We start from the raw sequence: 15,599 nt of genomic DNA on the forward strand, positions 1-15,599 counted from the left end.
GTGGCTTGTGGGATCCTAGATCCCCAACCAGGGATCAAACCTGAGCCCTCGACAGTGAAAGTGTGGAGTCCTATGACTGGACCACCAGGGAATTCCCTGGCTAGTGATTTTTAAAATCTGAGCTTAGGGCTTCCCTGGTGGCACAGTGGTTAAGAATCCGCCCGCCAATGCAGGCGACACGGGTTCGAGCCCTGGTCCGGGAAGAACGCACATGCTGCGGAGCAACTAAGCCCGTGTGCCACAACTACTGAGCCTGCGCTCTAGAGCCTGCGAGCCACAACTACTGAGCCAGCGTGGTGCAACTACTGAAGCCCCATGTCTAGAGCCCGTGCTCCGCAACAGGAGAAGCCACCGCAATGAAAAGCCCGCACACTGCAATGAAGAGTAGCCCCCACTTGCCACAACTAGAGGAAGCCAATGTGCAGCAACAAAGACCCAACACAGCCAAAAATAAATAAAATAAAATAAAATAAAATAAAAAAGAATCCGCCTGCCAAGGCAGGGGACATGGGTTCAAGCCCTGGTCTGGGAAGATCCCACGTGCCACATAGCAACTAAGCCCGCGAACCACAACTACTGAGCCTGTGCTCTGCAACAAGAAAAGCCACCACAATGAGAAGCCTGCGCACCGCAAAGAAGAGTAGCCCCCTCTTGCTGCCCCGCACAACAACAAAGACCCAACACAGCCAAAAAAAAATAAGATAAATTAAAAAAAAATCTGAGCTTAAATTAACAGACGCAGTTTTGAGTTTGACTAACCCTCAACCTTGTATTAGTCCTAAACTAAAAATAATCGATGCCCCCAAATCTCCTTGCCTTATGCTAGAAATATGCACACACAGGGATGATAGGTGAGAAGAAGTGGGACAGGATGACTGGGACCCAGGGCAAAGGATCAGATGGGAACCAGAACCTCTTTATAAGGTTAACCCTGAGAAGTCCAAAAGTAAACTGTCACAATTAGGATCAACCGATTTGCAGTAAGGGTGCTAAGACAATTCAATGGGGAAACAATAGTCTTTCAACAAATGGTGCTGGGACAAATGGATATCCACATGCAAAATAATGAAGTTGAATAGGAGAAAATATTTGTAAGTCATATGTCTGAGAAGGGACTTGTATTTAGAATAAAGAACTCCTACAACTCAACAATAAAAAGACAAATAACCCAATTAAAAAATGGACAAAGGATCTTAATAGACATTTTGTCAAAAAAGATACAAATGGCCAATAAATATATGAAAATTAGCCATCAGGGTAATGCTTACAAAACCACAATGAAATACTAGTTCATACTTACTAAGTTGGCTATAATAAAGAAGATGGATGATAACAATATCCTTTTTTCCAGTATCCTTGGCGAGGATGTGTAGAAATTAGAACCTTCATACTTTGCTGGTAGGAATGTAAAATGGTACAGTGAAAAAGTTTTTGAAAAACTTTTGCAGTTCCACAAAAAGTTAAACATAGACTTACCATATAACTCAGCAATTCTACTCCAAGGTAAATGCCCAAGAGAGCTGAAAACATGTCTATACAAAAACTTGTATATGAATGTTCATAATACTGTTATTTGTAATAACCAAAAAGTGGAAATAACCTAAGTGTTCGTCAGCTTATGACTGGATAAACAAAATGCGGTATAGCCATATGATGGAGTATTATTCAGTCATAAAAAGTTAATGAAGTAGAAAGGAAATTCTGACAAATGCTATGACATGAATGACAAGGTTATTGAGCATATTATGCTAAGTGGAACAAACCAGCCAAGAAAGGACACTGTATGATTCAACTTATATGAGGTTCCTGAGGAGTCAAATTCATAGAGACAAAATACAGTGGTGGTTGCAGAGGGTGGGAGAAGGAAAATGGGGAATTCCTGTTTTATGGGAATAGAGTTCAGTTTTATAAGATGAAGAGAATTCTGGAGATTGGCTGTAGAACCAATGTAGACGTATTTAAAATACTGAAATGTACATTTAAAGATGGTTAAGGGAATTCCCTGGTGGTCCAGTGGTTAGGACTTGGTGCTTTTGCTGCCATGGGCCCAGGTTCAATTCCTGGTTGGGGAACTAAAAGCCTGAAAGCTGTGTGGTGCGGCACACCCCCCTCCCCCAACCAAAAAAAAAAAAAAGGTTAAGATGGTAAATTTTATGTTATGTGTATTTTCCCACAATAAAAAAAAGTAATGAAGTCTAATGATACATACTATGACATGGATGGCCTTGAAAACGTTATGCTAACGGAAAGAAGCCAGACACAAAAGACCACATATTGTATGGTTCCACAGGCTGGGGGGTCTGGGGGAAATGGGCAGTGACTGCTAATAGGTACATGGTTTCTTTTCAGGGTGGTGAGATGTTCCTAAAGTGAATGTAGTAATGGTTGCACAACTCTGGTAATGTACTGAAAATCACTGAATTTTTGAAAGGGTGAATTGTATGGTATGTAAATTATATCTCAATAAGGCTGTTAAAAAATTAAGGTAAGAAGACTGAAAATGAATGAACTGCTTCTTTTTAAAAATTATTATTGTTAGATTCTGTGATCTAACAATATCTAACAATATCTAGTTGACGACTGCTTTCCCTTAATGAACTGTAGGAACATAAGGCTGTGCTATGACAGAACAGGGGAGGAGTGCTATTCACGAACAGGAATACAGCTAACTCAATTGAAGAAGTGAGATAAAATGTCTGCAGGCTTGAAAGAAAAAAAATAACCCAGCAGCAGATATTTTTAGAAGATACTTCAAAAAAAGTTGTAATAGGTCAAATACATTTCTAGAAAAACAAAGCAACTAAAACCCTTCAATACAAGGGGCTTGCAAAAGGTCTTAAAGGTTTTTCTCAAACTAAGTCCTGCATTGTTTAATCACTTTATAACCGCTTTTGATTTCTTGACAAGATAATTTGGAAGTCCAAATGTGCATTTCAACTTGCTTCTCATCATTCTGTACTTGATCATGCTCTGGGACGTTAACATAGACAATACCTGCAAAGATGTTTAAGAGTAGAATAGACTGTACCATAAAAATGACATTAAAAAGGACAGTGGTCTGTCTGAAACAGGAAGGAAATCCTGTCACATGGTACAGCATGGAAGAACCTTGAGGATATTATGCTAAGTGAAGCAAGCCAGTCATAAAAAGATAAATACTGTATGATTCCACTTATATGAGGATCCTAGAGTAGTCAAATTCAGAGACAGAAAGTAGAATGGTGGTTGCCCGGGGCTGGGGAAGGGGGATGGGGAGTTAGTGTTTAATGGGTATAGAGTTTCAGTTTGTTCTGGAGATCTATTGTGCAACAATGTGAATATTCTGAACCATACACTTAAAGATGGTTACGATGGTAAATTTTAGGTTATGTATTTTTCACCATAATTTAAAAAGTTTAAAAAGGACAGTGTTGAGTTACAAGCCTTAATAAAAATTTCATTTTTATTGTATTAAGGTATGACTGACATGGAAAGAATTTTCAAATTTGATAAAGAAACTTGCTGGCTTGTGTTTATCTTTACTTTTTACTCCTGCTGGAGTATAATGAAAACAGATCACTTGGTTTAATTTTGTGATTATTTTTACTTCCTGGTTCCTGCCTGATTATGCAATGCTTTTGGTTACAAATAGAAAAAAAGGAAAGTTTATGTGCTAGTCTATTATTTTTGCCTCTATTATGGCATTACATTAAAGAGGACTGGACTGAGAAATATTTCTACTTATATAAGTTTTTATACAGATTTGTTTCTAAATAAATTGAAATTCTGGGGCCTTGGCCACTAAGTAAGGCATCTTCCCTAAGGTCTATGAGCTGATGCTACTTCATACTTCCAAGTGTATTCTTATTTTAACTGGTTTTACAATACACTAGCTTCCTCTTTCAACAAACCTAAAAGGTCACAGAATCTATCTTGAGTAATACACAAAATATTTCATAGATTTTTTGATTTCATCACATTAACTCTAAAATGTAACCACTGCTTGGAACTGTGACAATTTGATACAAGATAAGCCAAAAAGGACAGATGTTCATTACAATCATGTACAATGGGTCACTCTGAGAACAGCTACTAACTATTCCATACTTATACTATGTGCGTTCCCGAGATACCGTCTCTGCTTTTAGACAATAATCATACATATGGATTTTTTCATACATATGCATTTCTAAGTGTGTTAAAGGCATGACAACATTCATTTTCTTTTTTTTAAAAAATAAATTTATTTATTTTGACTGCGTTCGGTCTTCGTGGCTGCGCTTGGGCCTTCTCTAGTTCTGGTGAGCGGGGGCTACTCAACGCTGCAGTGCGTGTGCTTCTCATTGCGGTGGCTTCTCCCGTTGCAGAGCATGGGCTCTAGGCGTGCGGGCCTCAGCAGTTGTGGTGCACGGGCCTAGCCCCTCAGCGGCACATGGGATCCTCCCGGACCAGGGATCGAACCTGGGTCCCCTGCATTGGCAGGTGGACTCCCAACCACTGTGCCACCAGGGAAGTCCCAACATTCATTTTCTATAAACTTTATCCTAAGCCTGATGAGTGTTCTAGTGCTAGATTTATATAACATACTTTTGAATAGTGAGAATGAAGCAGTGGTTAAGATGTCAAAGTCTCCAGGACATATTAGTGATTATTTCTAATGACAGAGCTATATTATATTTACTTTATTCTCTATCTGGTTAATCAAGATGATACTTGGGCAGTTGCTACAGTAAGCCCTACCTGAATGGTGACTGTAAGTAGCTCGGTAAAAATAATGAGAAGACAATCAGTTTGGAGAGGGCTCCCAGTCTTACCTACCACCTTCATACATAACCTTATTTGATCCTTTCAACAATTCTTTGAAGTTGTCAGAGAAAGAAACTGAGGTCCAAAGCAATTAAGTGATTTACTCAAGGTCACACTCTATTACTTTCATTCATTCATTATTCATTTAACTAGTATTAACTGATCAAAGTTGCTTATGTGCAAGTAGGCACAGGAAATACAACTGTGAACAGAAACCAGTTCCGCATTCCATGCTCTTACAGTCCAAAAGGAGAATCAGATAAGGATATGTATGATTACCATACAGGACTTGTATCTTTAAATGGCTGACCCTATATGTTACGCATTTTACTGTTCCCCAGGTGTCTACTACACTTTCTGAAGGTTCTTACCCTGGCTCACCAATCTCATCTCCTGTTTTATGTGTGTGTGAGAGAGAACAATAATTATATACACCCACATAAACATATATAATACAATATTTATATATATAATATATTCCTTTATAGACATATATTTAAAGAAAATGTGTTTGTTCTTTAAGGTATTCCTTAAAGGAATTCCTCTATCTTCCATGCCATTAAGGGATTATAGAGCTCCTTCTCCTCCACTAAGAGACCTATTGGCTCCTAGGAAATCTCATCCAGTTTGAGCCCTGGTAGTGACAGGACAGTGTCAAGGAAAGAATGCTAATGATTTTTCCACTAGCTGATCCCAAAAGCTTGGCAGAGGGGAGCTCAGTCCACTGAATGTTTATATAGCACCTTGATTAAAAGAGCTCAAAGCAGTAGTCTGAGTAGCTGTATTATAACCTCATTTTGTAAACTGCGTATTTTAAATACGAAAATAAATTCCTTTACCAATAAGCTTCATTATTTGTTAAAAATAATCATGAGATAAATTTCACAGAAAGAAGACTAGAAGTAAAATTGTAAATGGTGATAATCCCTGGGTGGTGGGATTACAGGTTATTTTAATTATCTTCTGTATTCAAATTTTCTACAATTAACATTATGGACTTCTCATTTAGAAAAAAATACTTAAAAAATTAAAGAAGAGGCCATAAAAACTCAACCTTACATAATTAAAAAAATACAAATTAAAATAATTCTTTAAGTCTATCATATTGACAGAGATATTATGAAGCTAATATACCTAGTATAGGTAAGGGGACAGTAAACTAGGCACTGTCATTCATGACTGATGGGATTACAAATTGTCACCAGTTTTTTGAAGGGTGATTTGGCAATATCTATTGATCTAAAGTATCTATCTAAAATTTTAAATGCACATACTTCTGAATCCAACAATTCTACTTCTAAGATTTTTTTTCCTTGTAGATATACTTGCATAAGGGTTCAAAGATGTAAGCAGAAGGATGTTCAATAAGGAATTTGTTAATTAAACTGTTCTACACCTATATAGTGGAATATTCTGCAACTATTAAGAGTAGGAGAGGGGCTTCCCTGGTGGCGCAGTGGTTGAGAGTCTGCCTGCCGATGCAGGGGACGCGGGTTCGTGCCCCGGTCCGGGAAGATCCCACATGCCGCGGAGTGGCTGGGCCCGTGAGCCATGGCCGCTGAGCCTGCGCGTCCGGAGCCTGTGCTCTGCAACGGGAGAGGCCACAACAGTGAGAGGCCCGCATACCACAAAAAAAAAAAAAAAAAAAAAGAGTAAGATAGCTCTATATGTACATATGATTATAATTTACTGTTTAGTGCAAAAAGCAAGTTTCAGAATAGTGAATATAACCCTTTCTGTATACAATTTTTAAAGGCTGTAAATACATATATGTGCCTGTGTATGCAATTAAAATGTCTGGAAGAATATTCTAAAACCTAACTGTGGACATACCTCTGAGAAGTGAGAAGACTGAGACAGGTGAGGGTTTATTTTTTTAAACTACTATTCTTTGATATTATCTGAATTTTGTTACACTGATCTTGTATTTTTATCTTTAACAGCTTTATTGGGACATAATTCACATAGCATACAATTCACCAATTTAAAGTGATTTAAATGTACACACACATTCACTATTTTTTAGTATATTCACAGAGTTGTACAATCATCACCACGGTGTGTATTTTTTTTAATGAAAAATATTTTGAAAAATGCTCTAGAAGTAAACTTACTAGTGGCAAGAGAATGTGTGTCTGAGATACGAAAAAAGAAAGTTTTGAAGATTAAGGGAATGATACACATAAACAAGGAGGAAAAAAATGATGGAGAGGGTCAGAGACAAAAAAAAAAAAGATGTTAAATTGAGTTTTAACTAGGAACATATTAGATCTGTCTTCATTAAATCAACACATCTGGATTCTGTACCAACAAGATCAAGGTAAGATATTTAGGCATGATAAGAAAAAGAAAACAAAGAAACCTTTGATTTGATTGTACTGCAAATATTTGGACCAGATTCTATATAAATCTGCAGATAGCTGGACATGAATTTAGTTTAGAAAAATATATTTACTTTGTAGTTGCTAGAAATCTCTCCTGTCTTAGGAAGTTAACAGAGAGATACTACTTCTTAAGCAACGAATACTTACTGAACATCAACAATGCTCTGATTTGCTTAAGAATACCTGAGATGTCTGTAGCCTTATTATGATTTTAGGCAGCCTCTCTGCTAATGGATGGGGCTGTGTTCCTGTCTTGCTAGTTGTTTGGCATAGGGTGTCCAGCACTGTAGCTTGCTGGTTGTTGAGTGAAGCCGGGTCTTGGTGTTGAGATGGAGATCTCTGGGGGATTTTCGCCGTTTGATATTACATGGGGCTGGGAGGTCTCTTGTGGGAATAAAGACACAGACCTACTAGAGCATGGACTTGAGAATATGGGGAGGGGGAAGGGTAAGCTGTGACAAAGTGAGAGAGTGGCATGGACATATATACGCTACCAAACGTAAAACAGATAGCTAGTGGGAAGCAGCCGCATAGCACAGGGAGATCAGCTAGGTGGTTTGTGACCACCTAGAGGGGTGGGATAGGAAGGGTGGGAGGGAGACGCAAAAGGGAGGAGATATGGGGATATATATATATGTATAGCTGATTCACTTTGTTATAAAGCAGAAACTAACACACCATTGTAAAGCAATTATACTCCAAAAAAGATGTTAAAAAAAAAAAAAAAGAATACCTGAGAATAAGGAGAGCTGGGTAGAGAGGAAAGGGCTCCTGAAACATACCGACAAACTTAATAAGCACAAACCATGTAGGAATATTCTGACTCTTTGGCTCAAAGTTTTGTATATGTTTTTAGAAGAAGGATGAGAAAACATATATTTGAAAGATAATATTTTATGAAAACATTCAGCAAAACTCACATTTAATCTCTGTATTACTTAAAATTACCTTTTCTCTGAGATTTTTCCCTCATTAAAATCTTGCTTGAGCACTACAGATCTTAGGAATACTTTGTAAAATATCACCTTATTTCCTTTTTTTGTATCTTTAAAAAGCACAGTTCAAAAGTTGTGCAGTTGGAGGAATCTCTGGCACCAGGAAAAGCAAACTTCACTGATCATCCTATAAAATCAATTATCTTGGGTACTACGAGCTCTTATATACTTAATTAGGGCCCTGTGGTGACTAAAGCAATTGATCTGGTTCAACATCAATAAAATAATGGAAATAGGGGCTTCCCTGGTGGCGCAGTGGTTGAGAGTCCGCCTGCTGATGCAGGGGACGCGGGTTCGTGCCCCGGTCCGGGAGGATCCCACGTGGCACAGAGCAGCTGGGCCCGTGAGCCATGGCCGCTGAGCCTGCGCGTCCGGAGCCTGTGCTCCGCAACGGGAGAGGCCACAGCAGTGAAAGGCCCGTGTACCGCAAAAAAAAAAAAAAAAAAAAAAAAAAAAAATAATAATGGAAATGTACACAGGATAGCCACACTCATGCAAAACCTGTTTTTATAAAGAAGTAAATATCAGATTAAAAATATAAGTCACTACTTTTGAATTAGGAAACTGCAAAGTAATGCTGGTGCAAAAAAAATTTTTTTTTTTAAGGTCATGCTGCGCAGTGGCTTGCAGGATCTTGCTTAAGTGGTAATAGTTGCAAAAATCACTCACCATGTGGCTAACAGTTGACATAATACTTGATTCAAAATCAAGCAACAAGGAATCCTCGAGAACAAGCTATCCTTTGAAGTATTATAATATGTTGTGTTTCCCTATTTCTACATGTGCATGTAAGCATGTGCACGTGTGTTAACACAACATTTTATTGGTAATTAATGAACTGTGCATGCTGGAGACTATTGCTAACAACATAATCATCTCTATAAATGCTCTGATTGACTGTAACATCTTAGGAAACCATATGAAAATAGAAAACGTTACTATCCCCGGTAATATGCCATGTAGGACAATGATCAGTTGTTATTATTTGCTTAAAAGTAAAATTGCTTTATCAGAAAGGTTACCTAAGTCTTGTCCTGTGACTGTGACAACAAATTAAAAATGGAACTGCTTAAACCTCCAAAATATGCAAAACGGTAACTGAAAGAATATCGCTTTAATGACAGTTAAAACCATCCATCTCCATGGGCTAAATGTAGATACATTTGGAAGCTAACCTTGGCTTTCAGGCTTGAGGTTAGACTAGTAGGGTGTCTATTGTCATCTGGACAGGTGGCAATAACCTTAGACGGGGATGTCAGAGCCTCCAAAGTCTTCTTTTAGATCTTACATCAAGCTACAATGAACCCTGGCTTCCGAACAAATTCTGAATGCCAAAAAGCAAAGGTGAAGGGTTAACTGCTCGTTATTTTTTATTTCTTTGATGCTAAAATATTTTAAAAAGCAAGGACAGCTCAATTTAGATTTATAAAAAGGCACTCTGATGAAAAGCAAATGTGTTCCTGTATTTTGAAGTAGATGGTTAGAAAGCTAATATAGAGCTTGTGGTCTAAATATATCATTCTTTTAGAGGCAGAACATATTGCTGGGGAAAAAAATCCTCTATCATAGGACTTATGGCATATAGTAACTAAAATGTTTTTTCCATTTGTTGAATTTTCAATGTTGGAGAATATTATTCACTACACCCAGAGAGAAGTCCTAAATTGGAAAAGCAGCTGAGTCCAAGGTCATCTCTCTTGTTTCCAAATATATCTTGAAACAAATGCAAGAAGGGCACTTTGCTGAGTGTTATCTGGACATATACAGTTTCAATCAAATTCTTCAAGAAGTGTCAGAATAAAAGTTGAACATTTGTTTGACACTGCCAAGTCACTAGCAAGCGGGTCTCTTCAAGGGCTGAGGCTCCCCTCAGCGACTTGTCAATTATTACAACATAAAAGAGTTCTTTTTCCTACTCTCAAGAAAAAGAAATCAAGCACTGTTAAACACCAGCTCTGAATTTTTTTCTCACATTTTTGGATATACAGGAAATCATATAAACTTATAAAAATGTCTCCCAACAAAAATATAACTTTAAAATATTTTGTGGGCTTCTCTGGTGGTGCAGTGGTTGAGAGTCCGCCTGCCGATGCAGGGGACACGGGTTCGTGCCCCAGTCTGGGAAGATCCCACATGCCGTGGAGCAGCTGGGCCCGTGAGCCATGGCCGCTGAGCCTGTGCGTCCGGAACCTGTGCTCTGCAATGGGAGAGGCCACAACAGTGAGAGGCCCATGTACCGCATAAAAAAAAAAAAAAAAAAAATTTGTTTCTCACCTAAACTCCTTTGAATTAGCAAATCTTTTCCATATATCTGAAAATGTGACATGAAGCAAAAACGTGATTGTATAGATGAGATGATAGAGTTGTAAACTGAATCAAAGAATAAAATGTTGAATCTCTGAGTTAGTGTAAAAAATATTCCTCCAAAGACAATGAAACAAATAACTGGCTTATTGCCTATACTGCTCTCCTTTGTCATAAAAACCAAATCAAACGTAGTCCATGATAGTAGTCTCTCTTGGAGATGATTAATTTGTGATTCTCTACAATGTATGAATCTCTCATCTCATCAAGGGTCCAAAAGGAAGCAGGGATATTAAGAACAATGCCAACAAGTGTACCAACTCAAAACCTTCAGCAATTTGGTTTCCAACTCCTTTTCCAGCTTCAACTCTCTTACTCTCTCCAGGCTTGTCTGGCTTGTACCTCAGGGCATCCCTTTCTTGGGGCTTCCTCTTCCCCATGGAGCTCTTGTTCCCTCCCTAAGCCAAATTCTACCCATGCTTCCAGAATGGTTGAAACTTGTACTATCTCCTTCTCTAGCGTGCCTAGACTGCTCCAGCCCACAGTGTTGGTTTTTTTTCCTTTGAATTCCCATAGGACTATTAACTCTTGATCCCATTCCAAAAAGTTAAATTGAAACTTTTAGAGACCCTAAGCCCTAAAAAGAGTGTAAGGAAGTCTGAGTTCTGATTTTTCTAATGAAAACTTCTTTTTTTTTTAAAAATTTATTTATTTTTTAATTTTTGGCTGTGTTGGGTCTTCATTGCTGTATGCGGGCTTTTCTCTAGTTGTGGCGAGCGGGGGCTACTCTTCGTTGTGGTGCGCAGGCTTCTCATTTGCGGTGCCTTCTTTGTTGTGGAGCACGGGCTCTAGGCACGCGGGCTTCAGTAGTTGTGGCACGTGGGCTCAGTAGTTGTGGCTCGCGGGCTCTAGAGCGCGGGCTCAGTAGTTGTGGCGCATAGGCTTAGTTGCTCCGTGGCATGTGGGATCTTCCTGGACCAGGGCTCGAACCCGTGTCCCCTGCATTGGCGGGCGGATTCTTAACCACTGTGCCACCAGGGAAGCCCTGAAAACTTCTTTGATTTCTGAAATATCAAATATCAGGGTACATCTGTTTGCCTACTGGATAATCCAGTGCTGTAAACTCCTTCGATTACTGGTTCCTATCCAAATTTTACTCATCTTTCCAGGCCCAGATCGTTCCTCCCTCTTTGATGAAGCCTCCTGGACTCCCCTTTGACCTTTTAGTCTTCCCTAGATCTCCGTTTTGATTGCACTTTGATAGCACACAAAATTTAGCACTTGGTTATTAGGATTCGATATATTTGCTGTTGTTTAATGTATTGTTGTTACTCCTGTTAATGACAGGGGCCATGTCTTACACTTTTACTGTACCTTTTCATAGAATCCAGCTGAATGCCCAGCATATCAAATTACAGAGCACAAGAGCTTAGCACATAATAGGAACTCCTTACCCTGGCCCCATGCAACTGGGTAACTTACTGAGCCATTCTAGACTTGTGATTTCCTGAAAACGCCATGTCCTTAAATGCCTTTATGTCTTCCACTTTTCTTATACCTATCAAAATCTTAACTTATTCTTACAAATCTAGCTCAAGTCCCACCTCTTCCATTAATCTTTCCTCAAACCCCCCTGTTAGAATTAATTGCTTCTTCCTCTGAGCTCCTTGTTCTATAGATTAAAAAAACTTTTCTTTTTGCTGCCTAATATTAGAGTTTTCTAGACTGTAAGTTCTTTGAGAGCAAAAACCAGGTCGTGTTCATTTTCATTTTAGCACTTAGCACAGTGTCAGGCACACAGAAGATAATAAATATTTGCATATAAGTAAATGAGTGAACTTACAAATTCATTCTCCAATTAATCAAGTAATATCTTGCTAATTTCTTTGGTTTGGCCTTGGCATTTTCATAGATGAAGGCAAGAAATGTCCATAAAACTATTCAGTGGATTCTGGATTTGACCAAATTAAATAACTTTTGTGGTTTTGCTTAATATTTTATTGTATCTCGATCTTTAAGTTTCATTGCAGCACTGTTCATAAAGTAAAAAACTGGAATCAATCTAAATGTCCAGCAACAGGAGACACATGATTTTAAGACTTTCACAGAGAAAGTTTTAAATTATAACCTATAAAGCTTCTATTTGCTCTGTATCTAAAACTATTGCTTCTTTTATCTATTTACTTGACAATCATTTTTACTATAATTCCCTCATCTGGTTGGTAGAGCTTATTTTTAACCATTTAGTAAATTAGTAAAGTTTGTTCCTCAGGTACAGTAAGCAAATACATTTTTAAAAAAGCATTATAAGAAGCAATAAAAATAGGGACTTCCCTGGTGATCCAGTGGTTAAGAATCCACCTTCCAACGCAGGGAACGCAGGTTCGATTCCTGGTCGGGGACTAAGATCCCACATGCAGCGTGGCAACTAAGCCCTTGCGCCACAACTACTGAGCCCGTGTGCTCTGGAGCCCTCGCACCATAACTAGAAAGAAGCCCGTGTGCCACAACAAAAGATCCTGCATGCCATAACTAAGACCTGATGCAGCCAAAAAAAATAATAATAAAAAATAAATACTAAAAAAAAGAAGCAATAAAAATAATTTCACACATATTATAGTTTATAAATGGACATTAACCTTTATGGATATATATAACCAGTATATTCATGGGTCACACTGCAGGACAACACAGTAGTAAAGAGTACAGGTCTTAGACTCTGGCTCTGCCACAGTTATTAGCTGTGTAATACTGTGAAAGCCTTTCTATGCCTCAGTTTCATCATCTATAAAATGAGAATAATAGTATCTCACAGGATTATTTTGATATTTACATGGATTCATACACATAAAGCACTTAGGACAGTGTCCGGTACACACCAAGTGCTTAATAATGGGTTAGCTGCTAGCATCATCATCATCATGATTGTGGTTATTATGATTACAGAGCTTTAGATTACAGGGAATAAAATTTGTTCAATCTCGCTTTGCCTAACTGCTGTTGAAAAAAATTTCTCTTCCTCTGTAAGTCTGCTTCACTTCTAGAACCAATAAACCAATCAGGCTGTGCTCTTTAACAATGGAACAGGCTCCCTCGTGAGGAGTGAGCTGCATTGCGGTTACTCTACCCAGGCTGGAAAGTGATTTGCTACAAGCGTTAACGTCCTGATTTCTGCACTGTAGAGAGGCTCAAAGAGGTCCCTCAAAGGTCCCAATCTAATAAATGACTACATGACTCATTCTGAGGTTCCTTTCAAGCTCCAAAACTCTATGCCTATTTACCAACTTCTCACATGCAGTGTTAAGCGGCAGTCTTGCCAGGAACCTGCCATTAACACTCTGAACTGAGGCGGAAACAAATACTTTCACTGAAAAGCAGAAATCTTTAATTTCCTTCTGTGTTCTGAACAGTGAATTTTGTGTTCTGAAACCAAATTTGGTGACTCAAGTCTCTTAGCAATTCTAGAAAGGAAATAGTGAAATTATCGGTGTCTGCTGAGAAAGTACTTACAGTTTGCCAAAAGAGGGAGCATGGGAGCAGAAAGCATGTTTGTCTAAGTCTTTAAAAAAATACTTGTTTGGATTCTGTGCTTTAGTTTTTGACTTCTTTTGCAAGGATGGGATGAGACTAAATGACAGTTACAGACAATATTCTCTTTTTAAGATTGTCTTCAGACAGAAGGGTCAAAGACTGATACACATAACTTTAAACGATCCCTCTCCATCCTCCCCAGACAAAAGTCACCTCATGCCTGGCTGCCACACATCAAATAGCTCTAATTAAACTGCTCTCATTAAAAGGAAAGGGAGGAGGAGCTCAGGCTAGCAGCTTCTCCTGAGTAGGGAAACAATTACATATTTAATAAAAGTACAACTTTATTTCTCTCCTGGCTGCCATGGATTGTTTAAAAAAGAAGGATTCATTGTATATATAAGCTAGATCTCACCTTTACCACAACAATGGAGAAGTTATTGATATAACCAAGTTTAAGGAAAGTTAATCATCAGGGTGGTGCTAACTTATTCACTCCCTAGGGCTAATCACTCCTTCTTGCCAAGCAAGAGGAATGATATAAGCGCCTAAGAACCCTTTGTAGAAACAAGTCTTTGATTCACACTTATTATTAGTCACTAATGTTGGGTGAATGCCTGTGTAAGACAAGGAGGTTTCTATAAGACTAAGACACACATCTCCACGAGAAGTCATTTTTCAATACAAATTAGATTTTTGCCTTTGTAAAGGCAGCTTTAGCGAGTTACCCATTTGTGCATGTTTTCAAAATCAATTCAGAAGAATTCTGCAAATTTATATATTTTTAGTTTGAGCAACAGATTCAGTCTCTTCCTTTACTCAAATTACCAAAAAGTTCTTTGTATTACGTTAGCCTAAAAACTTAAGAAACACACTTGGAAAATTCACAGAGCTTAAAATTTTCCCCCCAAATTATATATGTTATGTAAACTATTTGATAGTTTAATGAAATGGCTTCTTTTATTACTGCTATCTGCTGCATTAAAGCAAAATGATAGAAAATATTAATCTAAAGAAGAAAGTTAAATGTTCTACAATTTCCTGAGATCTGGTTTAATTTCCATATGCCTTCGAACAATGTTCTAAGACAATTCTGCTACACCTTCTGGACCGGGAAAATACATGATCTTGGATTCAGTTATTAATAGATTTATAACAGAAGAGACATTATCCTATTATAAGATTCTTCTTAAAGGATAACCTTTAAAGTTGGATTATTTCCTTAACTAATACAGGAAGCAAGATAAGCACTGGCCTTTTGAAATTTACAGTTTAAATAGTCAGTCCCATGCAACAGCTGGCAATACTGGGTCTTAGGAGGAGAAGATCTGTGAACGCAGAAGCAGATTTCACAGGCTACATTTTTTTCCTTTATTTGGGCCATCATGTGGAAGCCGGATTATTTTCTAAAACGATTAAGTACTCTCATCAATTAGCCAGCTAGAGTATCAATCCTGAAGGAAAAATGTAATAAATTCTTCTTCTGTAAGTGCCAGCTGTCAAAAACTGTCAGAGTTAGTCAAAGCTTTTTAATGTTCCAATCAAATCGTAAAATGAGTGGAAAGTCACTGTATAAAACCCATTAAGCTGTGTTACTAAA

The 15,599-nt window shown here is 38.1% G+C and overlaps 1 non-coding gene across 1 annotated transcript; it reads left to right on the top strand.

Annotated features, from left to right (window-relative positions):
- Window positions 1-1,999: 1,999 nt before the first annotated feature.
- Window positions 2,000-2,072, top strand: TRNAK-UUU. Its single transcript has one exon. It is a non-coding gene; the product is annotated as a tRNA-Lys (tRNA).
- Window positions 2,073-15,599: the final 13,527 nt, after the last annotated feature.

Source organism: Monodon monoceros, unplaced genomic scaffold (genome assembly GCF_005190385.1).
Source record: "Monodon monoceros isolate NGI ecotype Baffin Bay Population unplaced genomic scaffold, NGI_Narwhal_1 Super_Scaffold_1, whole genome shotgun sequence".
Classification (NCBI taxonomy): domain Eukaryota; kingdom Metazoa; phylum Chordata; class Mammalia; order Artiodactyla; family Monodontidae; genus Monodon; species Monodon monoceros.